Source organism: Aythya ferina (assembly GCF_964211825.1).
Source record: "Aythya ferina genome assembly, chromosome: 13".
In the NCBI taxonomy this organism is placed as follows: Eukaryota; Metazoa; Chordata; class Aves; order Anseriformes; family Anatidae; genus Aythya; species Aythya ferina.
Genome location: NC_140311.1, coordinates 13,482,906 through 13,508,231, shown reverse-complemented (window position 1 = coordinate 13,508,231; position 25,326 = coordinate 13,482,906). Strand labels below are relative to the sequence as shown.

Sequence of the window (25,326 nt, the reverse complement as noted above, 5' to 3'; positions counted from 1 at the left end):
CGCAGCCAGCACCTGATGCAGCCAGGGGAACACCAGGGATGGGGAACCCTACCAAAGCACTGATTTCTGTACAGGAACCAGCATCTCCCCTGCAAACATGAGAGCTGATCTCAGTTCAATGTCTGTGCCAGGTAGCACAGTGCCTGGTCCTGCTAGGCTGCTGGAATCCGTTGCAATGCTTAAAGAGCAACTGAGATTTCTGTCCCAGCGCAAGGGCACAGGAGGAAGGTATGCTGATCCCCCAGAGGATTAGTATTAGGCAACAGCAGGGTACGGTCAGGAGATTCGAGGGATGATATGAGACAGGCTCACCTGAAATGCCCTGTGGCCAACGACCGATGCTTGCACCGGTGGACTCCCACCACATCATCCCAGCTGCGTCCCACCACAGGGATTCATCCCCAAGGCTGCAAGTCAAAACTGTTCCTCTGCTGGCATTAACCAGGGAAAGGAAGGGAAGGTGACCTGGCTTCCCTGGGGTCTGTCAGCAGTCACTGTGGGCTGCTGTCTTTATCATACACTAACTGCTCCTGCAGCACAGGTGAGGAGAACAGTTGGCTGCAATTCCCAGTAAGGACACGGTACTCTCAAGCCCCGTGCAATGATATAAAATCCATCATGATCAGGGTGACCTCTTCACTGGTGCTTTGCTCTCAGGTCAGTAACTCCAAATGAAATAAAACCACCCACAACCGAGAGGATGTCAAAGATGCTGCTCACAGAAAAAGCAACAAAAATTCCCCCTCCCTCCCCTGCTCTGGAGCAAGGATTCCCCTCCCTGCAGGGGACTTGGGCAGAGTATGATTTGTATGATTTCTGTCTGGTTTCTCCAGCCCCAAAATGTGGATGTACGCCATGGGGAGTACATGGAGAGTGGTTCTCCCTGCCTGAGTCCCTGGAAGCCCAATGAGCCATTACCTGTTCTATTGCTCAGATTCATCAGTCCAGACTGACGGAGTGGGATCAGCACTTCTTATCACCATGTAAATAGAGACGGAGAAAAATTAATCCTGGAAGGAAAAGCAAAACACAATTAAAACACAGTTGCAAACAAGACTTAGCATCAAGAGCAGCAATCGCTTCAAGCTGAAGAGGTCTGCGGCCACCAGTTAGAAAGGTGGTCGGTGTAACTGGGGAGCACCCAGGGACACTGGGACATGTCTGGGACTCCTGGTTTTGTGTGCACCACCTGCTGCCACAGAGGCAGGCCCAACTGACCTCTCATGGCCAAAAAAACACAAGGCCCGGTAGTGTGGAAGAATGGCCCGACTAGTGTGGGGCCGCTGAGGATCGATAGGAGTCTTTCCAACACCTGATGGTACAGCTGGCATGTGTGCAATGAGAACCTGTGAGTTCATCTGCCATTCACCAAGGCTGATCTGTCTGGTGTTTGCGGCCAACACAGAGCCCCTCCTGTGGTACAGGGAGAGTGCTCTGTAGGGGAGGCAAAATGGGACAACAGGCCGAATGCTTGCTCACTGCACCCACATGAGATTATGTCAGTCCGCCTGCTTGAAACACTTGGGTCAGATAAAATGCAATGCCCTGGTAATAAACTGCAACACCGCAGTTACCTGGAAGAGGACTGAAGCTCCTGGCACAATGGAAGTATCAGAGTAACACACAAACATGCAGCTATATAATATGCTTCATGTGTTTCAGCCCTAAGCACTTCAGTAAAAAGCGCGGCTGGGATTAAGTCGGCAATTTCATCTCAGAACACAAACTTCCAGGGAAAACCTTACGCAAGGACTGGTGTCCCCGCTGCAAACACCACCTACGTGCCAGGTTTAGGTACAGGGGACCTGCTAGGCTGCTGCTCTCACAGCAGTTGTACGCTGGTCAAATTACAAGCTTTTATCTGAGTTCAAAAGGAGCGTGTGATCTTGTTTGTTATCCTAGTGACCTACATTGGAACTGAAATTCTTATCTTAGTCACTGCTTCTCACCGTCAGCGCTGCTTTTTTCAGAATTACATCGTCGTTGCTCCTCCAGAAGGATGGCCCACACTCAAGTTTTGCTAACCCTTAACGATTTCTGAGATACAGAGATATTGAGAATATTCTTTTTAAAGCAGTGGGTTAGATTAAAAAAAAAATAAAAAAAGCAGTACTTGGAACCACACAAACAAATCTATTAAAACTTTTCAGAAAGCATTTTTCACATACAGGCCGAAGTACGCAAAAATTCAGCCAAACTAAAGGAGTCTTCCTGAGTTTTGAGTGCAAAGCTTTGCACAGAAACCTTCCCATTGCCTGTCTAACCACCGCAGGCTTTTTACTGGACATTAACAACGTCCAGTCAATGCTCACCAAGCCTGAATTAGGAAAGGCAGTCCCAATTCCCCCATCTCCAGCAGTAGCCGTGGCATCCTTCCATGGCACGGCTGATGTGAGCTGCTGGGGTGACAAGGCTTCCCGGGCCTGTCCTGGGGACACCCCGGTGAACGCGAGCGATGCCCGCGGTCAGCACCAGACTTGGAGGCTCAGACAGAATAAAAGGCCATAAAAGAAGTCACAGGCCCGATCCCACGGAGAAGCTTTTTGCATGATGCAGCAGGATGGTGAGCTATAAAAAGTCTTAGCAGAAGACACCTAAGGACAGAATATTCTTAACCGGATTAAGCACTTCAGGACTACATTTAGCTAAGTGCTTTTTGTCTTGTTATGAGCCAGGGCTAAATATAGTAAGCAGAATACTTAAGAATAGTTTCATAAGGGTTGTATACACTCCTCGGCAAGATAAGGCACTTAGCACTATTGACAGAAGTATGTCTGCATGTTAAGAGTATTTTAAACAGCTCCAGATAGAATCTCTTTGACCTTAACTGTATTAACCAGAGGGATCAAAATTTATTTATTGCCTCCTGAAAATCCTCTCCTGCAACACATGGAGAGAACTCCTGAACTCTGTGGGCAGGTGAGGAGAGAGGACACCTGTGGATGCTGCCAGCACCTTCTTCCACCCCACCTCCAACCGGTGATGGTCAGTGTTCCCACCAAGAAATGCACATCCATCATTGCTTAATGCCCTCTATAGTGAGAAAAGATTTGTTCTTCCCTTGCACGAAGCATCTCAAACAACGCTAAAAGCACTTTAAAGGCAAGTTACATTTTAGACTTTTCAAACATCACTGTATTAAAGTTGTTTCTAGGGTTACAGAAAGGGCAATGGAGTCTGACAGCCTTAACAAGACAATGGACTTCTCAGATACACATCTAAAAGTTAAAGTGCTGTTTCATCCTTTCTGCAATATTCTGGCACAATTTTTACTGAAGAGGGAACGGGAGAAGGAATTTTTTTATTAACTCTTTGTTTTGCCGAACTGTTTGACTTCAGGAGCTATCTAAAACTGCAATATTTTGACTAAAGATAATGTTTATTGGATTGCTGTAAAAACATCAAAACATTTGAGGGTAACTGTTAATGGCGTAACATATTAGAAAGAGTTATCCCCTGAAACCAACAGTTGAATGCTTCAATATAGTGTTAATTTTAATTATTTGGCTATGTCACTGACGACAAGGTAAAGCTCACTCTGTGAGTCTTAGTGCTCTGATTTCTTTGTGATCAGCAGCAAATAAAGTTTCACTACTCACCTAAAAACAGCCCTGACAACAGCTAATTTGATTGCTTTCTCCAACTATTTCAAGTCATCTGATTAAAAATATTCTCTATGCACAAAAACTTTGTATTTATATTTTTGTAGCATTTTGCACTTGTGTAATGCATGGCAGTTCGGGAGTCTTCAAATCTATACTGTAGGAAATATTTTAATTACAGAAATGTGCCATGCTAATAATTTCCATGGATTTTACATGCAAGGAATTCTGCAGAGAGCCCTCAATTACAAGATGCAGCACAACACAGCCGTAAATAAGAGAGTTAATGCATTCTCCAGCAGTACGATTTATATGTCAATACGGCGATGTTTCATTCTTCCAGAGGCAACAGGAGGGCATGACTATGCTTGACAGCTAAACAGCAGATTTAATTTTTAAAAGGCAGAATTTAACCTTTTCAGTGAAGTGCTACTGATTCAATTATAAGATGCTAATGTAAATGACATTTGGAAAAACCAAACAGTGCCTCTGAACCTTTCCGGCTGTTTTACACACGGCGAGGATCCTCCCCATCCCTGGATCTCTACCACTTACTTCTGTTTCCCACCCCTGCCTGTATTTTCGTGCAGCATCTCTGCAGCAGCTGGAACAGGGTAATAATGGTGGTGAATTGATGAGAGAACCCAAAAATCTGTGTCCTCCTCTTGTTCATCTGTCAGAAGTGGACCTTTTCTGCCACTGCTGTAAGAGGAGCATCTCAATGCGCTCGCTTAGCTGCAGCATCCCCCTCCTGGTTTATTGAGCTCTAAATTTAGCTTGTTACCTGTGACAGATTTATGACTACATTCATTACAGCAGTAACAGCTTCAGAGAGAAGCTAAGAGGTGCCCAAAGAAAATGGATTATACAAAACAATTACGCCATAAAAGAGGCTGTATCAGAACACTGTGATTCAGCACCAAAATGAAATGAAAGATAAAGGCAGGAACAATGCTGCTGTGGGTTTTCTTTTTTTTTTTTGCTTGTGTGTCTTTATTTATTTATTTTTTTTAACTAGGGTATGCTGTTTTCTGACAAAAGGAAAGGGGAGAAAGATTAAAAAACACTAACAGACACTTGAAAAGAAAAGATGATTACTGGAACATTTTGTTCTCTAGGATTTTTGTCAGATCCTGAAGAAAATAGCTGGCCAACTTTGTTCTGTTCCAGCAATTTACTAAGCTTTGCAGGCTAAAGATGCAATGTTGGAGGAGATTATTTAAAATGTCTCCAGGGCTTCTGTAACAAGAAGGGCATGTATTTAATTAACTCTATCAATTTGTCTAATAGCCTCTTAAAATCCTCAAAAGATGGCAAAAGGCAGGACTGCTGATTCACAACCCTACCAGTACAAGAACACAACTCCACTGGCACACACAGGGGAGGAGAAAAATGAGCATGCAAATAATACTCCTGCTGCCTTGGACAAATACCTGTGTTTATTTGTAGCCAGTTACTACAGGAACTACCTTTCCAGTAAATGTGTGTTGTACTATGAAATGATGAAAATGTATCTAGCCTATAAATACATTTTTAACACACCTGGCTCATTCAGACACGGTATTTCTGGACCTGGATGCTCAGACTAATATTTAGAGCCAAATAATCCCCAAACAATAACATACAATTTTCTTTCCCTTGTGTGGCATAGCAGCAAAGGCAGTTGTTCACAAAAAATCCTTCAGCAGAAATTGAGACGTGTGTTCGCATGTGACTATTTCCAGGAAAGGCACATAGAGACAAAGAGAAGGCAGCAATATTGAAATCTCACAACCAGAAGCCTTTTGAACAGAATTTTCTCCAACATTTCCAGAAAATAGGAATTTTCTTAAAGCTCTGGTTCTGCTTATGGCTGATCCCAACAGGGCAATGCATGGGGTGCACAGACATACACATATAAACACGCATTTTAGTTCAGAATGATTTACAAAAAAAAACTGAAAGCAATCTCTACCAAGGAAAGGTGACGTTCAGGATGACTGCAGCACTGCTCGTCTCCTGAGGTTTAAAGTTAAGCAACCATTCCTGCTGGTGAATGTGGAAAGAAGGCAAGCAGGGCTCCCTGTCTCGTGCCTCAGGGCACTTTCTATCATATCCACTTCTCTGGCAAATCACAAAAGATGGCGTTTGTGTGTGTGGGAAGTTAACCCAACAAATTTCAGCAATGAAATAAGCAATAAAAAACAAGCAAGCCAACAAAACAAATAATTTGATTCTGCAGCTTAAACAAGATGGACAACGAGTTTTGGTTGTGCTACCCTGAAATCCTGCTTACATTTCCTTTTTTGTTCTATTTACTATAGGTGAAACTCATCCCAAACTAAGTCTATGTGCCATTGAACTACCTACTTTTAGACCCTGTGTGCAGAATAAATGCAATTACTACCCAATAAAGAAAATCAGCCACCTAGTCAAGCTAAACCCAGTTTGTTCAAGGAGGCAGTAATAGCACCCATGTCCTTAGCTGTTCTCCTTTTCTGCTCAAACAATATATATAATTTTTTTTGTTTTCAGTTTCTTCTTTCTATGGCTTGTATATAAAATGCATTTCAGATTCTGGAGGGTGGTACAGATGAGGAGATTTGTGCTTTGTGTTTGCTTGTGCTGCAGGTGGAACTCATAATGCAAAACTAAAAGTGAGGCCCGAGGGCTGTTTGCCTTGCACAGGGAAAGGAGGAGCCTTCAAATGCATCAGCAGTGGGTCATTGGGGCTTCCAGGGCCCCACTTCCCAGCTGCTCTGCTCTGGTGAGGAGATAAGTGGGTTGCATGACTTGGCTAAAGGTCCTTCTTCTCACAGGCTGCAGGATGAGAAGTGATGAAAGCAAGAACTGATTGCCATCTCCCTGATGAGCACATCCCAGGGTCCCAAGGTACCTGTCTGAAGAACAAGAAAGGCGGTGCCAGACTTCTCTATTTGGACTTCATTTAATGAAAGAGGCCCAATACTATCAGTGCTCCTCCACTACATGACCAGGTGTTTAGTACAGCCCATTCCTTTCTGGCATGCACAGACTGACTGTATGACACAAACTGGAGTATCCTGAAGGCACAAGGCATGCTACTCCTGTACTGCCCTGTCCTTGCACTACGCTACATGCCCTACAAGAGAGGGAAACTCAGCCAGGGCCTTGCTGCTGCTGGGCAATGCACCACGAAGCAGCTGGATGAGGTACAGACACCCTGCAGGTAGCCAGCTATCCCTGCCTCTGTCATTCCTCTGCTTCCTTACATCTGCAGGGTCCTCTGTACCAGGGAACCCTTTGGCTGCTGTGCTGGGAGGTCTTGGGAATCTGGTTCTTGTTCACTTTCCTTTGCTTTCTATGAACAATGTTGACTTCTCCGATGCTCTGCAAGCATCTTGCTGCTTTCTCCTCCACTGCTTCTACGTCAGGAAGTCCTGGCATGCTCTATAAACATGCTTATCCCTGTTGTACAAGTGAGGAAACAGGGGCACACATTTCACTTCTGTCTTTTTATGAGTGTCCCAGTTTTGGGAAGCTGGATTTGAAATAGTAAATGCAGCTACAGCCTAATTTTAAGTAATGCCAAAACCCAGCACAAGCATCTACAAACAATGCACATTTTGGAAAAGTTTGACCTAAATCATTGGCCCAAGGTCAGCCAGCAGAGTTAAGAAGTGAATCCAGATGTCCCGACGATTAGCCCTGTCTACTGGCATCCAGTCAAGTCTTCCCTCCTAAAATAAGCTTCCTGAAGCATCAGACTAAAGTCTTAGAACTCACTTTAATATGTAGCACTGATAAGAACTGATTTCCAAGCGAAGAAGTGAGAAAAAAACAACAGTTCATTATTTTTTCCTCAAGTGACCACTGAGTGACCAGTGGAAGGACAGCTCAGGGTTCATTTGATCCCAAATTTCTACTGATACATCAAAAAAAGGAAGATTCTTCTCCCTTTCTAAAACAACTTGAAGAAAAAGCGTTTTGCCTCCGTAATCCTAGACCTGAGTAATATAATCTGCTCTCTGTTGCAATCTGTTTCTCATGTGTATCACCAGCCTGGAATTTCTGGAACTCAATACATAAGGAAGCTATTCAAAAAAAAGGAAATATTATGACAAAAGGATTAGAGATAGGTCTAAACCAGATTGAAAGCCTCCCCATAGCAGAGGAGAATTCAGCTGCTGATCCAGAGTTAAAACTCTCAACTTCAGCCCAAATCTCAAACCTGAACACTGCCAAAACGATGGCATTTCCCAGCACCAGCCCACCTCTCAGCTCTGGTTCAGAGACAGAAAAGAAAGGAGAGAACAGGCCCCGGGGCCACGCAGTGAAGCATTTATTCTCCTGCAGCAGAAGTGGAGCAGCACTAGCTGTCTGAACAGTTCAACTGCCCCACGTGAAAGACCTGTGAGAAAATTATAAAGAGCTCTAGTAGTTAAAATTCAAAGTCTTACATGCAGGCTTACTTAGAGTTTTATCTACTTACCCATTAAATGAATATCAAAGGATTCACTGCAGCTGAGCTAACTGACCTCATTTTATATCTCTGGCTTCACGCGTCCAAGTTCAAGCTAAGAAAAACTTTACCCTCTCGGTGTGTTTAATTCGGGAGCGTTCCAGGTATAACGTGCATGTAAGTCAAAAGGAATTTAAACAAAGCGCTTACATTTCAAAATTTGTCTTATCCTCATTTGGCTCCGGGAATTTCAGCTGCTTTCCTTAAATGATCTCCTCGCATCTGCTCTCCAGCTGAGCCGTGTCCGTGCCCCACTGACCTTACTGCTGCCATCTCTGTAATCTTGCAGCTGAGAATAACCAGCCACGCACCCCGGCCCTGCAAACGTCCAGAGCCTTTCGAGAAAGAGGAGGTAGAAAAGAACCAGCTTTTATGTAAGAGGGAAAAGAAGGATTTAAGAGAAAAAAAAAATGCTATGTGACTCAGGTGAGCGATGGGAACCGCATGCCCGAGGAACCCTGCCCTGGCTTCCTCGGGCAATGGGAACCGGAGGCGTCAGCATCTTGCGGGATTATGCTCTGCAACGGCAGCTGGCAGATATTTTCCTAATGCAGAGCACAGCAGCATCGTTCACACTCGTTTGATTCTATTTGCTGCTGTTCCTATTCAACCCCGACTAATCCGATCAAGTTATTTCTTGGCCTGTGCCTTAAAGCCGAACAAGTAAACACTTTTCATAAGGTCTGAGCCCACTTGTTTCAAGTGTATGATTAAGCACTGGATGTGAGCATTATTGTGAGAAAATTCACCTAATTGCTCAGAATTTCCAAAATAACCCACACTTGTCTTGAAGTGGTAATTTTCTATCCAGTGTTTTATTTCCTGCATTACAAATACATAATATGGCTGCAAAGGGGTCCCAAAGACCAAGCGTGTTTGTGCTTCAGCTACCCTAAAGAACGGCTCTTTTGAGCAGAGAACAGCTAATAATGGCCCTAGTTAGACAGCACGATGCAAAATATTTTCTGTGGCTACGAGACCTTCTCCTTCTTGTTTACTATGAAGAAGACAGACAGACGATAAATACAGTCATTAAATGCATTTTGGACAAAGTCACGCTCATTTACAGTATTTGCATGCAGTAACCCCATAAGACTTATGAACCAGCAAAGCTGTTGATCCAAGTCTAATTCTATTGCAGTTACACCAAGGATGGATTTGAACCATTGAAGCTCACACTTTTTTTTTTTTTTTCCAAGAAGAATTGCTGCCACTTATGTTACTGGAAGTGTTAATAATATAGCTGGTTTTCCTTCCTTCTTTAGAACAACCTCCGCACCTTCTCTTTCTCTTCTCTGAGACACTTTTAACTTCACATCCAATATTCCCTTTTGCAATATCTTGCCCGTATCACTTCTCAACTACCTCCTCAAAAGATGTTATTTGTTCTGAAAGCTTCAGGAATAAAAGAATATTTAAACAATTAACTGCAATCAGATTCATCATTCTGCACAGTACTGCAAATCTGCACTGGAAATGTAATGAGAAAGCAAAACTTTTGCTCCGAAAGAGGAAAAGAGGAGATAAACATCAACATGTCTTTCTCTCTTATTACTTCGTTATCATTTTTAGACTACAAATATGACAGCCACTGGAGCAGTTTAATACTGGGTCATTGTTGTTACACATATTATGCACAAAGACCCGAGTCCTCATTCTGTCATAGATAAGACATTCACACACTTTTTTTTTTTTTTTTCCCCTTACAGTTTATTTGCATGGCTGGCTGGATAATCAACCAAAATAACAAAATATGACTCAGCACGACTGAATGTCCCCTTTGCTTTGGGGATTCTCTCGCAAGTTTATTTTTTTTTTTTTAACTCTAAAACTGGAAAAGATCTGTCCCTCAACAACTGTGTGAGCATACAGAACATTTTAAAATGAGTTTTATTTCTTATCTGCAGTGTTCTTACACTAAGAATCCTCCTCCTGTGAGTCACAACCAGGACTCCAACACAACCAGTAAGTTAAAAGCATGGGCCCATCTGTCTCGAAGGGTAACTCTCAGGTAAGAGACCTGGCCAGCAGAAAAGGCTGCAGCATGAGACAGCATCTCCCCTGAGACACAGTGCAAAGAGCTCTGGAGAACGAAGATCTGCTGGCACGTGCCTCTTGTGTTAACCACCTGTGTAATTCCTGGGTGCAGGCAGTGGGATTTGTTTGTGCTTTCCAGAAGTAGGACAGACACAAATCTGTTACTCTGGGCTTTTGCGACCAAAGCACCTTAAACCATATATCCACATACCAGCAGCATCCATACTATATTTAACACCATAAAAGTAGGCTGGCTCAGAAGATAAACATTAAAACCAGCTGATGAAAGATATGCGATGTACGTGCCCACAAAACAGACGGGTTGAAAGGGAGCTTGTTCCTGTGATAATCTGACTACGTAACACCACCAAGGCCAGCACAACCCCTGACGAACATTTACGCAGTAGCATGAAGCCAGCAGCAGAAGTTAAAAATGTCCGTGACCTTTAGCTAGCAGTCCCAGTTTCCTCGGGATTTCACACCGTGTTGGAGAGGCAAACATCATCTGTACTCGCAGCCTCTTTCTTTCCTGCACTGCTTTCGTGTACGTCTTCTATAAATCACAAGCAAACTTCACAGTGGTTTAGCCAAAACTCAAGCAGGGAAAACATTCAATTAGGCAGAGAGAAAAACCACCTTCCTCCTTCCTTCTCCTCCTCCCACCAGGCCAGCTGCGAAAGGTCAGTAGTAAAATTCCTTGTAAGAGCACAGAAATTAGTGTTACATCCTTCCTAACAAGAACATCTCTTCTAGTTTTGTGTTCTGTGTGGGCAAATTCTGCATGCTGTAAGCCAACCAGGCTGAAGCTGGTGTGGTTTTTAGGGCTAAGCATGCCCGTCTCTCTAAAAGCAAGCCCCTGGTTGCCAGCCGTGCTGTCACAAAAAGTAATCCAAAGTACCTAAGCTGCTTTCTTCTACGCTGAAGTGTAGATGAATAAGAAATCAAGTGCAGTACCACAAAATGCCTCTCCGAAGCTTGTTTACCATTGCCGTAGTAGCTGAGTCGCTGAATGAAATATTTACAACTATTCATGCAATCAAACTCATTTTCCTAAGGAAATAACTGATTAGGTATCTCACATCTGTTCCTGACAATGATTTAAGCCTGTGCTGATCCATATCTAGTCCTGACATGAATGCTAATGCTTCGGAAGCAGTCATCCTTAATGGGAGGGTGACGACAGGCGATCCGGCTCTGGTGGCGATGGGCTGCTGTAGGGAAGGTCCTCATCCACAGGTGAGGAATGATACAAGCAGCCCACAGCTCCCTCTAACCTTATGACCTAGGGCTTAGGAAGCCTGGTAGGAGATAGAAGCCAGAGTGATGCTTGACGTGGAATTATCTTGGGAATTATCTTCCCATCCCTGTCAAAAGTTTTTAATATCTCACAGATGCTTGCTTCCTCTATGCAGAAGAGCAATCCTGCTCTGCCAGACTCCGGCGTTGCATGTCCTCCTTCCAACAACATTTCCCCATCAGGGCTCTTCTCTGATTGAAGATATTGCAAGTGTTGCAAGGCTGGGAGGAAAATCAGCTGCTAGTAAAGCTGATTGAGATGATTCCCTAATAAAACATGACATTCATGTCAGGAAAGACAAAAGTAAATGCCACGCTTTTGCTCAGAAAAATAGCTGTTCTGTGGGCAAACTCTCAAAGCCGACACTGATAGAAATACAGGGAGAAAAACAGTGCTTAGTTAATCTAATTTAATTCATCCAGCAATCCTCTTTTCCACAGTAAATTTATCTCAAGAACTTACAAAGGAGGAAAAAGATGCGTTTAGTGCAGTGGCTCCAAACTCCACACACTTCGTTACTGCAGAGACCCTCTCAAGTCAACTGCAGAGCTCCTCAGTGCTGAGCCAAAGATGCCAAAGACAAACCCCACAATTTGTGTGACTGTTCCTGCTGGTACTGTCTCTCCCTTGTGCTAACAGCCAGGTCTGGCAACAGCAACCAGGTCAGAAGAAAATGTTTGACAACACCTACATCACAAAAAAAATTTACTTTGAGGTCAAGGAACCAAATAAATACAACTGAAGAAAATTTGCCAGCGTTTGCCTGCAAAGGACCCTGCAGAGCTGTAAGTCAAACAGAAACGAAGTCCATGAAAGTGTCTGAGCAGTAAGCTCTGGAACAGTCAGGAATGCCTCATAAAAAGTACATTTCAAACACAGTCCAAAGAAGATTAAACTGTCTATTTAACTCTCTTAGGACTTCTATACATCATAAATAGACACGATGCCTTTTACGTAAAGCAGCTCATTATCTGACTTGTTCACTGATACCTCCTTTTACTCAAACAACTCAAACTGGACTATACTAGAAAATCCCAGTATAGTTTCCAAGATGTGACAGTTTTTGGAATAAGATAATGACTTATATATATAAAATTTTACTTACCGTGCAGTCGAATTCACATTAATATAATACATCATCTCTAAGGACAACTCTTAAGAAAGATGCTATTCCAGCTTGTTAATATTCACATGCTTTCCTTTTAAAAGAAATCAAAACACAGAAGTTGTCGTCCTCTTTTGATTTAGTCTTTATCCATCCCTTGAGTGAAAGAAGAGGTTCTGCTCTAGCCACAACAGCCTATTTCCAACCATCAAATCAATCCAACACTCCAAATCTCGGTTGCTCTACTAGTTGCATATATGAATACACCCATGATAGGGAATTCAGCTCCAGATTCAAAACATGTGCTCTGGATGGAGTTCTGATCCAGCCTCATTTCTTGTTTCCAAATGGTTTAGTGACAATTTTAGAGAATTGCACTTATTTTTCTCCCATTTTAGATAAAGAATCTTTCCCCCTTATGGACAGTATTGCAGAATCACACACACTCTCTTACTCTAAAAATTCTTCTGGGGCATTCTCCTTCCAAACCAAAGAATCTCCAGAAAGTAGCAATACAGAATTGCATGCAATCTCCCCACATAACACAATTTTCAGCAAAAGAACTGTGTACCAGGAGACATGAAGATGCCCCAGGTAAGGAAGGCACTGGGATCCATGGAGGCCCCAGCTCCAGCAAAATGAGCAAGGAGAATCCCAAGACTGGCCCCCAAGGGCCGACGTGTACTCCCTCTGCAATAGCACATCTCCAAATCACTGCTGCCATCCAGGAGGCCAACCCCAGAGCTTCAGATGCAGAGAAAATGAAGGAACTCGCTTTTTCTACATTGACTCATTGTCTCCGCTAATGACAAGGCTCAGCCCGCCGCAATAAGCAAGATTAAACAGAAGATGTAGGTGTTAAGATTAGCACACAGAGTTTGTTTTGTTAACACTTCCTACCGTGCCCCTTCCGTTAAAAGCCTGCTCCAAAACAAAGCCTTTCCAAGTATTCTGTTTGAGTGAAAAGCAAACTGTTGATACTCCTCCTTAACATGGCCAGCAGTAACGGAGCCAACCAAAGTCCCACCTTTTCGCCACACATGACTCACTTAATGCACACACTTAATAAAACATGATTAGAAACACTTTGATCAGCATGAATATTTCTAATTTACTGTAAATCGTGGCTGCGTACGCTGTGCTCAGCGACGGGACGAACAGGTTTGCAGCCCAACTTCCTCGGTGCGGGTGTAACCTCCCCAGCTCTTACAGCCTCCCTAATTGCTGGGTTTGCTGTAACCGGACCAAACGCACAGCATCCTCCTCAAGACGTGAAGACATACTTGCAGTTCGGGCAGTAGAGCCTTTGGTAGCCCAGACCCCAAGGCTGATATCCCCAGGATATCTATTTTCCTTCTGCTGATGCTCTGGGAGAGGTCCTTCAGCTGGTCCAGGGGTTTGGCTTATCCCTTTAGAAAAATCCTCTGAATTACTTAGAAGTCTTCTTACAATGCTGCCGCGTCTATACGAAATAATTAACAGCAACGGGAGCTGTTATCAGCTCATCTTTTGTTTATTTATTTCTCCAAAAAATGGTTTACTTATTATGCTGCTGACGGTCAAAACTTTATTGTCCTGAAGCAATGCGCCGCGCTGCGCTGTGAGTTAAAATAAGATTAAAGTAGGCTGAGCCCAGAAGAGAACAAACAAACCTTATTAATTTCTTTTACGCATATGTGTATGCGTGTGTTTGTGGGCTGAACGGATGAAGCAAGAGAGGAGATTAGCATTTTTATGGATATGATTCCTGCCGTTGCTACATACTTGAAAATCTTGCTTGAGCTCGGGCAGTTTGTAAACAAGAATAAACACACCTGCAAATATCTTGGCATTCAGCTATTAGTCAATCAATTAACCCATCTGCCTACACCTGCCACCCAGCAAAACGGCTGACATTGACTTGCACGTCGCTTATCTGGGAGAGGGAACACAAATTGTGGGGAAACAGAGGTGTAGAAGTGCCTGTTGAGGTGTTATACTGCCATGGGCACCAGAGGGGCTTGCCTAAATCCCTGCCTGGAGACGGGATGAGCACAGCACGGAGGGTAACCTCTGGTGCAAATACTGCAAGCCAACTCCAAGACACCTCTGTGGTGCCCCAGAAGCGTCCCACAAGTGCCCGTCACCATCTGACACCCCAAGTTCACCTTCCTGCCCTGGCCAGGGGCTGCTTCCAACCATGGGTGTGTGCCCAGGTGCACTCGTGTGTGTGCATCCGTCCTCCCCAGCCAGACCTCCAAGGTGCTGCCCTGCCTCCCTGCTGCCCTCCCAAGGAAAGATGCATTTTTCAGGGCTCCCTGGGAAAATGGTGAGCGAGCCTCTTAGTTACCATAGTGCTGTGCTCTACAGAGATGTTGACAAATTAATCAATTATACAACTGTGTTTGCTGAGAATACAAGTCACAGTCAGATGATCCGATGCGTTTCAGCAGCTCCGCGGAGTTTGGTTAGCGCACTTCCTTGTCTACAACCTCAGTATTATCCTCGTCTACACTGTCATTTTTCCATATTTCAATTTCTCTTAAGAGGCAGTTTATCGGGTATGTGATCTCTGCTTCAGGCTAAGTCAAGCTGTTTTCCTTCTTGCTTCCCTGCTTGCTTTCTGTCTTTTTTCCCCCCCTTCCCCCCTCTCTTTCCTGTAATAAGAAAAAGGAATAGGATGCACATTATGCATCAACTTTCTTATAACAAAACTGTCTTGCTAAAATTACCAACTCATCACTAAAGGCCAGCAATCTCGTATCTATTCTAGAGGTTTTTCTGCACAAATTACAGAATTTTTCTCTGATCAGTACCAGAGCAGGGCTGATTTTAAGTCCAGCTTTGCAACATATTTTAGGAATATCAGGTAGAAAGAGAACAGTGGGGACAGGAACACCAGCTCTCCAACCTCAGGAAATAACGCTTCTAGTGCTGACTTCACGTCTCTTCAACCATCAGGAGCCCCAGAACACGTCGTCACATCCTTCATCAAACTTACAGTTCGCATTGTTAGCACACATGATGAAACGGCACCATGACACGGAAAAGCAAGGTTTGTGAAAATCACTGCCCAGACCACACATCCTTGCAACCACACGAAGTTCATTAAACAACATTAGCAACCGATCCCTGAAAATATATCACGAAGGACACTGTGGATACTCACAGCGCGACCTGAAGGAAAAACTCCTCTCTGCCCCAAAATCTGATGAACAGGTTAAGCCAGGAAGCACGCCAGAAAACACCGCAGGCAGCCGTGCCAGCCTAACACCACAAGGAGCCTCCGCACCGCAGGATTTCCTTACACCTTGACCTGCGGCCAACATCTACTGCTTGGGAGGAAGGCGAACATGGGGAAAAAAAAAGGCTGATTCTGCAGCAATGGGGACAACTCTCTCTTGCCATGGCTCCCAGAAAAACAGCAGAAGCCTTGATGCATGGGGTTAATGTAACAGTGCAAACAAAACCTGGTCCAATCTCCTTTCAACCTCGCATTAAAAATACAGATATACTGGAGTCCAAAGGGCTAATTCTGCAAACTTAATTTCCTATCTCCAGGAACTCTCTAATTTAACTGTATAATCTCTTTCATAAGATTATCAAGATCTATCTCAAAACTACCCTAATTGAAAGACTATTACACAACCTCAATCCTTAGGTAGTTGGAAGCTTTCTTCTAATTTCCCATTCAAATTTATTCATGACCAACTTACACAATTTAATCTCGTGTGGATGCTATCTTTTGACTTACACAGTTTTTCCTCCTTCTTGCCATTTAGTCCCAGCTGTGCGTAAAAAGACCTATTGTAACCTGTGCCTTCATTTGTTCAATTGGCCGGAGCTAAACAAATTAAGGTGTTTAATCACACGTCATTCCATAGAGAGTGCATTTGTGTGATCATATCTCTCACCCTCCTGCCATTCTAATCTAACATTTTCTTGATGGGGGTGTCCAGAGCCGTGCGGTATCCCAACAGACTACACCACAAGCAACAGAAAGCTCTTGTACAATGATAAAACCAACGATAAAATCCCACCACTTGCCCACAGGTACCCGTGGCCACCCAGTGCCTCCACATCTCTGCCCTCTGTCCCCGCCAGTGACAAGCCCATTTCACACTCGAAATTCTTGTTGTTGGTCTCAACGCACAAAACTCTGCATGACTTTGCACCCAGCACTATTAAATGTCATTTTATTTCTATCACTCCAATCAACAAAGTCATCTAAATTCCTTTCATATGATAATCCAGTCCTCCTCCCTCCAAGGCCACCTCCCAGCCCCGTGTCCCGCCGGGCACACACCCAGCACTCCCCCAGCTCACTGTGGCCCCATCCTGATGGTCCTTGGGAGCAGCAGATCCGTTCGCTTCCATCTCAAAGGCCCTCTTTGAACACCAGTCTCCCATCAGACAACTTTATTTGGATGCAACTCTTGTACCTTTTGCTTAGCCAGCTCCTTCTCCACCTCTCAGCTCTCGTATTGAACCACCATCTTCCTTTTAAGCAACACTGTCCTGTGGGGCATGGTATCAAATGCTTGGCTTCACATAAATCACATTCCTGCACTACCCCACCTAAGAAATCTGTTATATAAAAAAGATGTTAGATTAGTCTAGCACAATCCATTTTTTTGATAAAATCTTGTTGCAATTTATCCTTCTTCCTCATTATTTCCATGTCTAATTATTCTTTCCTACAAAATACGTCATGAGACACCGTGTACTATTGCATTCAAACCAGCACGCCTATAGTTCCCTGCATCACATTTTTTGTTTTTTGACTACGTAGGGACTCCGTGTACAGGATACAAACACTTCCCCTCCTCTGCAGCTGATGAGCCACGGGAGAGCCTTGCTGCAAGCCTTGCCATGCAAGCCTGGCGTATGGTTGCAGCAGCCTGGTGCCACTGCTTTTGGCATCCCACAACCAGGATCACTGGGACTCCTTCTTTTGTCTTGGTAAGATAGTTAGGTTTTGCTCTTTTTTATTTATTTTTAATAACTTTGCTATGAATAGCTTCCAGTCTCCTACAGATTTGTTGGCAATTTTTTGGTGCTTAGGGTCATAGGTTATTGGGTGATGTCGGTGGTAGGGGGATGGTTGGACCAGATGATCTCTGAGGGCACTTTTCCTACCTTAACGATTCTATGGTTCTATGAATTTCACTCTGTGCCAGGTTCTATAGAAGGTCCTCCTTTCATGCAAAAGTTGTCATAACACAGAGATGCAAGTTCTCCTTTCAGTTTAGGCACAGCTAATTTCAGTTCTGTGTAAACTGATTCAGGGCAGGTTCAACCAAAATAAGTCCACATGAACCCAAATAAGAACGTCTGTGCGCAAGGTCACACCAGGTTAATCAAATCACTTTAAAAATGGACTTAAACTAAACTGGTGTAATCTCTCTGTGTAGACAAGGCCAAAGCCAATAATGGAAAATCAAGTAGGTCAACTTCTCTCATTAATTGCATGCACCCCATGTGCATTGACCGAATCTGGTGGGTCTATGGCGAGCGGAAGCATGGCCGGCAGGCCCAGTGGGGCACGGGGCGCTTGGCAGGGCTTCGCCACCGTCTTGAGCTTGCCTACAACCCAGGCTTGGGTGGGACATGAGTGACAAACCGGGCCCCAAAGGGTGCTGCAGGCACGCCACCACGGGGCAGGAGGGCTCGGTGCCAGAGTCCTTGCACACAACCACAAGTAGCAGAGAAACGAGGGAAAAGGAGGTGTGTACGGGACACCCAAACACAGCATTTTAATAACACCAACCCAGACTGGTCCACACTATTTAGATTTTCAGATGCTTTACCACTTTGGTTAAAGACATACTATTCCATCAGAATCCCTCACTATCCCGGTACGAGCCCGGATCAGGTGTCCTGGTACAGGCACACAGCTTGCTCCCCCAGTCTCAAAGGAATGAGCCATGTTGGCATTAAAACCTTTGTATCACCACACGTGAATCTTGGGTAGTTGCGTAATTTAGGACAAAACAATGCCACTTCTGTGTATAGACAAGCCCCAGGTCCAAACTGTAAAGACATTGTACCAATTTTCTGATACTACTAATGAGCAGAAGTCGCGTTTGACATCAGCATCTCTGAAATCCAGTGTCGCTTCCAATGCCATGAGACTTTAATTATGAACTGCTCACTCGCTAATTTTAATTTTGAACCCTGAGCTATTTTTGAGTACTTGATGTGTGCCTTAAACCAGCGAAATAATTCAATACAGACATAAACTGAGTGGCTAAAAAACAGGAACCATCGCAGGTCTTACTGCCAAATTTCACTGAAGTTTGCAGTTTATAAAAAAAAAAAAAAAATCAAACCAATTTTACTTTTTCTTCTAGATCAACTAATTTCTCTAATTGAACAGAATAAACGAGCAGCGAGTAACCACTCCTATGGCAATTTACATTTTTCCTCTTACATCGTCCAGAAAAATCGTGAGGGCTCAGCAGTGAACGCGGGTAGCCCCACAGACACCAATGCCTCCCGTCCACACCAGCTCCCATTTCTGGCCTCACCACCGCCCCTGCTCTCCTCGCGTGTGTCAGAAGTTGGGCAGCCATGGAGCCCCGAGCACTGCCACTACGGCTGTCAGTGCACGGGGTGCCCTGCTCCTCTGCTGATTTGCCATCACCAGCGCGCTGATTTGGTCTGATTTAGCATGTTACAGGAAAAGTCTCTCTCTCTTCTTCTTTTTTTTTTTTTTTTTTTTTGAATACATTTTCTAGCAAATCAAAAACCTAAATGCATTTTTTTCTTTTTCACTGGCTAATTACAGCAAGGCAGCGCAGCCTAGGAAGTTTACAGAAATTAAACAAATTCCCAGACCAAGCAGTACACGCCGTGGTGCTACGTTCAGAACGAGGGGGGGTCACACCGCATCCTCCCGAAGCCACCCGCTGCTCCCACCGGCACTCGCAGGAGCGCCGAAGACCACCCGCACCACGCAGAGCCGCCGCTCCCAGTTCCCAGTCCCACTGGTGGGGACTGGGGAGCAGCAAGCCAGCAGAACAAGGACAGGGACGAGCCGTCCTTCTGCCCCAAAAACGAGTAAGGACAGGGACGAGCCGTCCTTCTGCCCCCAAAACGAGGCGACTCCAGCCACACGTCCCCATCTCCGTCGGTCGGGCAGCACTGGCGGCGCACAGCAGCACAACCTGGGGCTCGGGAGCCGGGAACCACCGGGCTCGGCTTCGAGGCGTGCTCAGCTTTCGGAGAGGGGCTTTGGGATCCCCCCAATTCCCCGCTCGCCATGCAACCGGTCCCTAAAGCCGCCCGCCGCCCCAGCCCCGGGGGGAGGGCTAACTTCGCACCCTGCCTTTTCCATCCTGCGCTCGGGCGCAAGGCTTCGGAGCTTTTTTCTCCGCCGTATTTTCAGAAAGCAGCCCCCTGCCCAAACACCTTCCCGGCCGGCAGCCCCCCTGGCGACCCTCCCGTCCCCAAAACTTCACCGGGACCTCCCGGGCTGTGTCAGGCGGCGGGTCCCCCACCCCACCGAGGGCACGACCCCCCTTCCCCTTCCCCCCGGCGCCCCGCACGTACCGTCTGGCAGGATGCGCGTCCCGAAGCCGCTCTCAGTGCCATGCCCGACCTCTACGCGCTGCCCCCCCGGCACCGGGGGTCTCCTCCAGCCCCGGGCTGCCTCTTCCCACGGGGGACATGGCCCGGGGAAGGTGGGACACGAGTGGGGCAGGGGCAGGGGCAGGGCGGGCGGAGCGGGGCGCAAAAGCGGCTGCGGGAGGGCTGCCGGCGCTGCGCGGCGGGACTTGTGAAAGTGCCCGGTGGCGGCGGGCGGTTGTGTAACGCGGCGCAGGCTGGGCCCGTCCTCCCGGCGCTGCACAGGCGCGCTCCTCCTCCCGCCGCGGTGCCACCGGCGGCCACGGGCAGCCGCCACCCGCGGGGGGAACCGGGGGAGGCGGCGGCGGGGGGCGCGCAGGAGGCGCGCAAGCGGTCCCCGGGGGTTTCGGGGGGCTCCGGGGGGCTCCGGACCGGCCCTGGCCGCGCGCAGAGGGTGCGGGGGGCGCGCACCCGGAGCAGGGGGTGCCGCCGCCCCCCGAGTCCCCTTGGGCTCCCCGACCCCCTCGGCGATGCGCAGCGGGCTCTCCGCCCCGCTCCCGTGCCCGAAACGCGCTGTTCCCTGCCGGCATTAGTCATTCCGCACCGTGAGTCACGGGCTCAGCATTTGCTGCTTCCTTCCTCGCCCGGCTCCTTCCCTGCGCCCCCCGCCCCGCTCCCGCAGCGCCCCGAGCCCGCAGCCCGCCGAGGGGGAGCGGAGCCGTTTCTGTTTCTCTTATTTCTGCAAGCACCGGACACCAAAGGCTCTTGGCATCAAGGCTGGGGGCACTGCCGGGACCCCTGACCGAAGTCCGAGCACGCACCCGTACGGTGCAAGCCCCCTTTCAAAGCAGCACACCCTCTTACCAACAGGTTAGGGGCTGTTCCAGCCCCTTTAGCCCCTCTCAAATGCCCCCTGTCCAGCCTATGCAGCACCCACAGACCCCAATATCTTTACCCGTGGCCCTCTCCCAGCTTTCTTTGCTCAGCCAGGATTCCCATTCCTCACCCGCTTGCATGGCCCCGCACCAGACCCCAGGGGACAGAAGCAGAACCCAAAGGGGACACTAGACCAAAGGCTTTGCCACAGGGCAAAGAATAAACCCGGTGCCACTAAGGAAAGAGAAGTGACATTGTTACAGCAATACCCCAGAGGAGCATCAGCTGCTATTGATGAGGACAAGACAGCAGGCGCCTCGGCACCCAGGTAATATTTCTGCCCTCCTACTGGAGCCGAGGCAGTGTGGCTGTGCCTCAAGTGGCAAATCTCATTTTGCCCCTAAGAGTGGGTTTTTGAGGCACGCACCCTGGTCACACAGAACGGGGCAGCACTTCCCTGGTCCATTTAGGAAAAATCCTTCCTGCCCTCTTCCAGGCAAGGCACAAGTAGCTGGCAAACGTGGAGTTTCTCTCCTTTTCACTTGAGTTAGGATATGTCTCTGCAGGGCAGCCTGCTGATCTGGGTGACAGCTGCTTGGAGGACGCCACTGCCTGCATGTGGGGCGTTTGGGGATCTCACTCTGCACTCCTAAAGCTGAGCACCCACAGAGGGGCTGGGCTCACCCGATGCTCATGCTGCTGTCACCTCTGTGCCTGGGACACTTCAGGGACGCCATCCCTGCAGCCCAGAGTCACAGCCTGGCCACTCCCGTCCTGCGAGCGTGGCAGGTGCAGCAAACAGCATCAACACTTGTATGATGCAGCAAAACCCTCTGGAATATCCCGGCACGCATTAATCAGAGTAACAGGACTGTCTGACCAGAACTCATGTTCTACTCCAAGTGTTTCAACCAACTCTCCTGGCAGGTAGAGGTGCAGCTGGCAGCAGGCTGGGCAAATGCAGGGACTGCTCTTCCTGTAGCAATGCTGAATGAGTTTTCATGTGGATGACTTTAATTATCTCTTTTAGATGAAAACCACACCAAGATCCTTCCAAAAGTTAAGCAAGAAGGGCAAAGCAGCCCTTTGGACAAGACAAAACCCCTGCATTGCTCAGCAAGCTGCGGCGTTGGGCAGCGTTAGCTGTTCTCTGTGATAGCTGCCATATCCTCGGAGTTGTTTACGTTATTTTTTAACAATGCTGTGTTGCAAAGCCATGTCAGCAGCTATAAAACAAAAAGAAGTCTGGTTTTGGCCAGAAAACAAAACCAGCAAAGAATACTTTTATTTATATCTATATATTTACAGGCTGTCCCGGCACACTGGAGAACCCTACAGTCCAGCAGGGAACATGAAGGAGGAACACAATTAAATCCCATAGGATAAATCATAGAAATAGAGGGCTAGCTTGGGCTGCAGTGTGCAAGCTCCTACTCCCATGCCTGGCCTTTCATCTGGAGCAAAGGGTTGTCCAAATTAGCCTTTGAATTACACACCATAGCCAGGAAACATTTGCGTTACACAGTGCCAAGTGCAGAACCAGCACCCAAGCCCCATCTCTCTCTGGAGCGTGCCTGGAAATTCAACACGATGCTCTCCTGCACCATCAGTAAGTGTGAGGCTTGGGATAACCCAAACTGAAAGGAAAGAGAGGGATTTAGACAATAAAGTGGAACAAACACCCTTGCCTTGATCCGCAGGGGCTGGTGCCGTGCAGCTTTCTCCGGGACGTGGTTCAGGCGTCCAAGGCGAGGCCAGCAGGACGGGGAGTGAATTGTGCTGGCATTATTGCGCAATGCTGTTACCTTGATACCACGTCGTATAAAAATTTTAAACTGCCTCTTTATTAGTCATCCTCTATTAATTTTAATTGTGCCTGATAAACAGGGCTATTTCACCTTTGCATTCTATTGTACGCACTTATCTTCCACATTTATATCACCAAGGAGACTTTCAATCTTTTATTATGGCAAAGGTAGGCGTAGAGGAATGAGCAGGCACTTCCCTCACAGCCTGGCGGCGTTTTGGTGTCTTTGCATGTTACGTTTTCAGATCTCTGCTTTCCAAGCATGGAGATTTCTGTGGGTCCTTGATCCCAGTGCTGAAAATGTTTAGGCAGAGGCTTAGGTTAATGCACAGAACCAGTGAGAAGGGACAGGCTGATTTAAACACGCACTTAATTTTTCTCAGGATCAAGTGCTGTAGGTGTGTGCTTAACACCACTGAAGTTACTTTGATCTTCTCTGAAGACAGAATTTCCTGCAGATTAAGTTCTTGGCTCTGAACGATGGCATTGGTTATTTAACGAAATCAAAGTTGGGAGATGAATAATTATTGAAATTAAAGAATTTATCTGAAGTTTCTGGAATGTTTTAGTCGCATTTCCTTCTAACATGAAAAATATTCTGCCCAAGGGTTTGTCAATGTGAAATTTTGTCCCCATAGTTCCTTATCTAACAGCCTGAGCATGTTTGTGAAATCTGAAGTTTCACTAAAAGCTCCTGGAAACCACTGTGCACATTCCCTTTGGTGGCATTACAACCTTCCCTGTGTCCAAAGACTGCCCTGTGCAGCAGGGAGCAGCGGTGCCACCTGTACGACAACCAGGGTCAGGCTTTGGGGTGACTTCTGCCGTGCCCCGTAGAAGTCATGGATGTTGCTGCTGCTCTTTGGGGTCTGTTTGCTCAGAGCTCACCTCACTGCTTCAGGCAACACCCTGCAGCTGCGGGACTGCTCCTCCCGCTGGAGACGCATCTGTTCTCCAGGCTTATATAGTTTTGCCTTCATCTTTTCACCCTTAAAAAGACTTAAAAATAAAGCTCAGGTTTGCACCACAATCACGTGAGAAGAGGGGTAAAATCCCATTCTCATTTAGGTTCAGAAAGGGGAACGGAAACTCCATTGAAGGCAGAGACAAAACCACATTTACTCCAGTGTGAACAGGATTTCCCCCTTTGGTGTGAAACCCTGCATCCCTGTGAGCTGGAAGGAAGGAGCTCCTTGCTGTGCCACAGAGCATCCTTGAGTGCCACTTCGAATCTTTATGCAACTGCTTAAAAGGATTAGGGATACAAATGAGTTAATCACCATTTAGGTACAGAATTCCAACAAAGCTTTTCAGGACCAACCGTTTTAATTTCCATCATCCAGCTCCTTATTTTGTAGAAAATAATTGCAGATCGTTCTGGTAAAGGCAAGAGAGATACCTGGTTTGGGGTGTATTTTCTTGTGCTAGAATAGCAGCATGGCCACAAAGCAATCAGTGGGCCCACCTGCAGGCACGTGGAACATGTTCGTATTTATTTGGAAAGCTGAGAGGTGCCGAAGGCAGAGACCTGGCCAGGAAAAAGAATACTTTTAATGTGGCTGATCGTACTTCAAGCAAAGAATACTGTTTTTATAAAGGAAAAAAAAGTTCTTTCTTAACTGGAGTAAAATATTCTCTGATAAGAATTCCTGTGGCTTGTTATTCTGCTTAACTCAGAAAAGTGGGGGGAAAAAAAACCCTTGCAAAAGCATGGAGGGCTACCTCCTTCTCCCCTTATCCTCCTGTGAGCATCCACTGACTTTAAAGCTCTTTCAGCCGCATTTTAGCTTGATCCCATAGGATAATGTACCTGTGCATTCATTTGCTTTGATCCTGGGTTTGTATCTTCTGGAGGCTGGGCTGACGACAAATTCAGGCTGCTGTATTTAAATACGGGTTAAGTGGGCATGGGGAATAATCACCTCTGATTAGTATAATTAGCCACGGAGGGGCCTCATGAGCAGAGAGGCAGAATAAAAACTCAATAATAGTTTTGCTAAAGGGCCAAATCCCCCTGGATTCAGCAGCTGTGGATATTTCCTATCATACTTCTGCTGATGCTTTGTTCATACAAGTGTGCTCGGACGGGGACAGTGGCAGCTGCCTCCATCCCTGCCTTCTGTCTGACTGCCAGCTCGTGACATCCACCTCCTCTGCTCTGCCCAGGCTGGTCTGCAGCCAGAGGGCTCCCAACTACGTCCTAATCTCCTCCAGCAGCCGGGTAACTGGGAAAGAAAGTGGCATTGGGATGGCTGGCACCTGCAGGCACACAGCATTCTGCTGGTGGGGTGCTCCCCCTGCAACGCCACATGCGATGGGAAAAGGAATTGCCTGATTTCACCTGGTAAGGAAGGCAAAGTTTACTTCTCCAAGGCAAGGTGCCCAGTGCAGTCCTTCCTCAGTGCTGCAACCAGTACAAGAAGTTAAATCAGGACTTCTGAAGGCAGTGGAAAGACCCAGCAGAGAGCAGGCCAAGCGCACGGGTTTAACCCACTGCTGGATGATCGTGGGGCTGACAGTCCTTCTACCACACCCTCTGGCAAACACTGACGAAGTGATGTGTAGGTACATATC

General features: G+C 46.5%; 1 protein-coding gene across 6 annotated transcripts in view; it reads right to left on the bottom strand.

Moving 5' to 3' along the window:
- Positions 1–25,326, bottom strand: part of PASD1 (PAS domain containing repressor 1) — a gene marked incomplete at its 3' end in the record, with an annotated part of 103,709 nt that overhangs the window by 30,776 nt on the left and 47,607 nt on the right. For 3 of the 6 annotated variants that reach the window (XM_084534759.1, XM_084534758.1, XM_084534756.1), the window contains exon 2: positions 919–1,010. Of the gene's footprint in view, positions 1–918; positions 1,011–8,232; positions 8,358–20,054; positions 20,300–25,326 lie in introns of those variants that run through there. The other 3 variants (XM_084534755.1, XM_084534760.1, XM_084534757.1) reach the window with 2 other exon arrangements.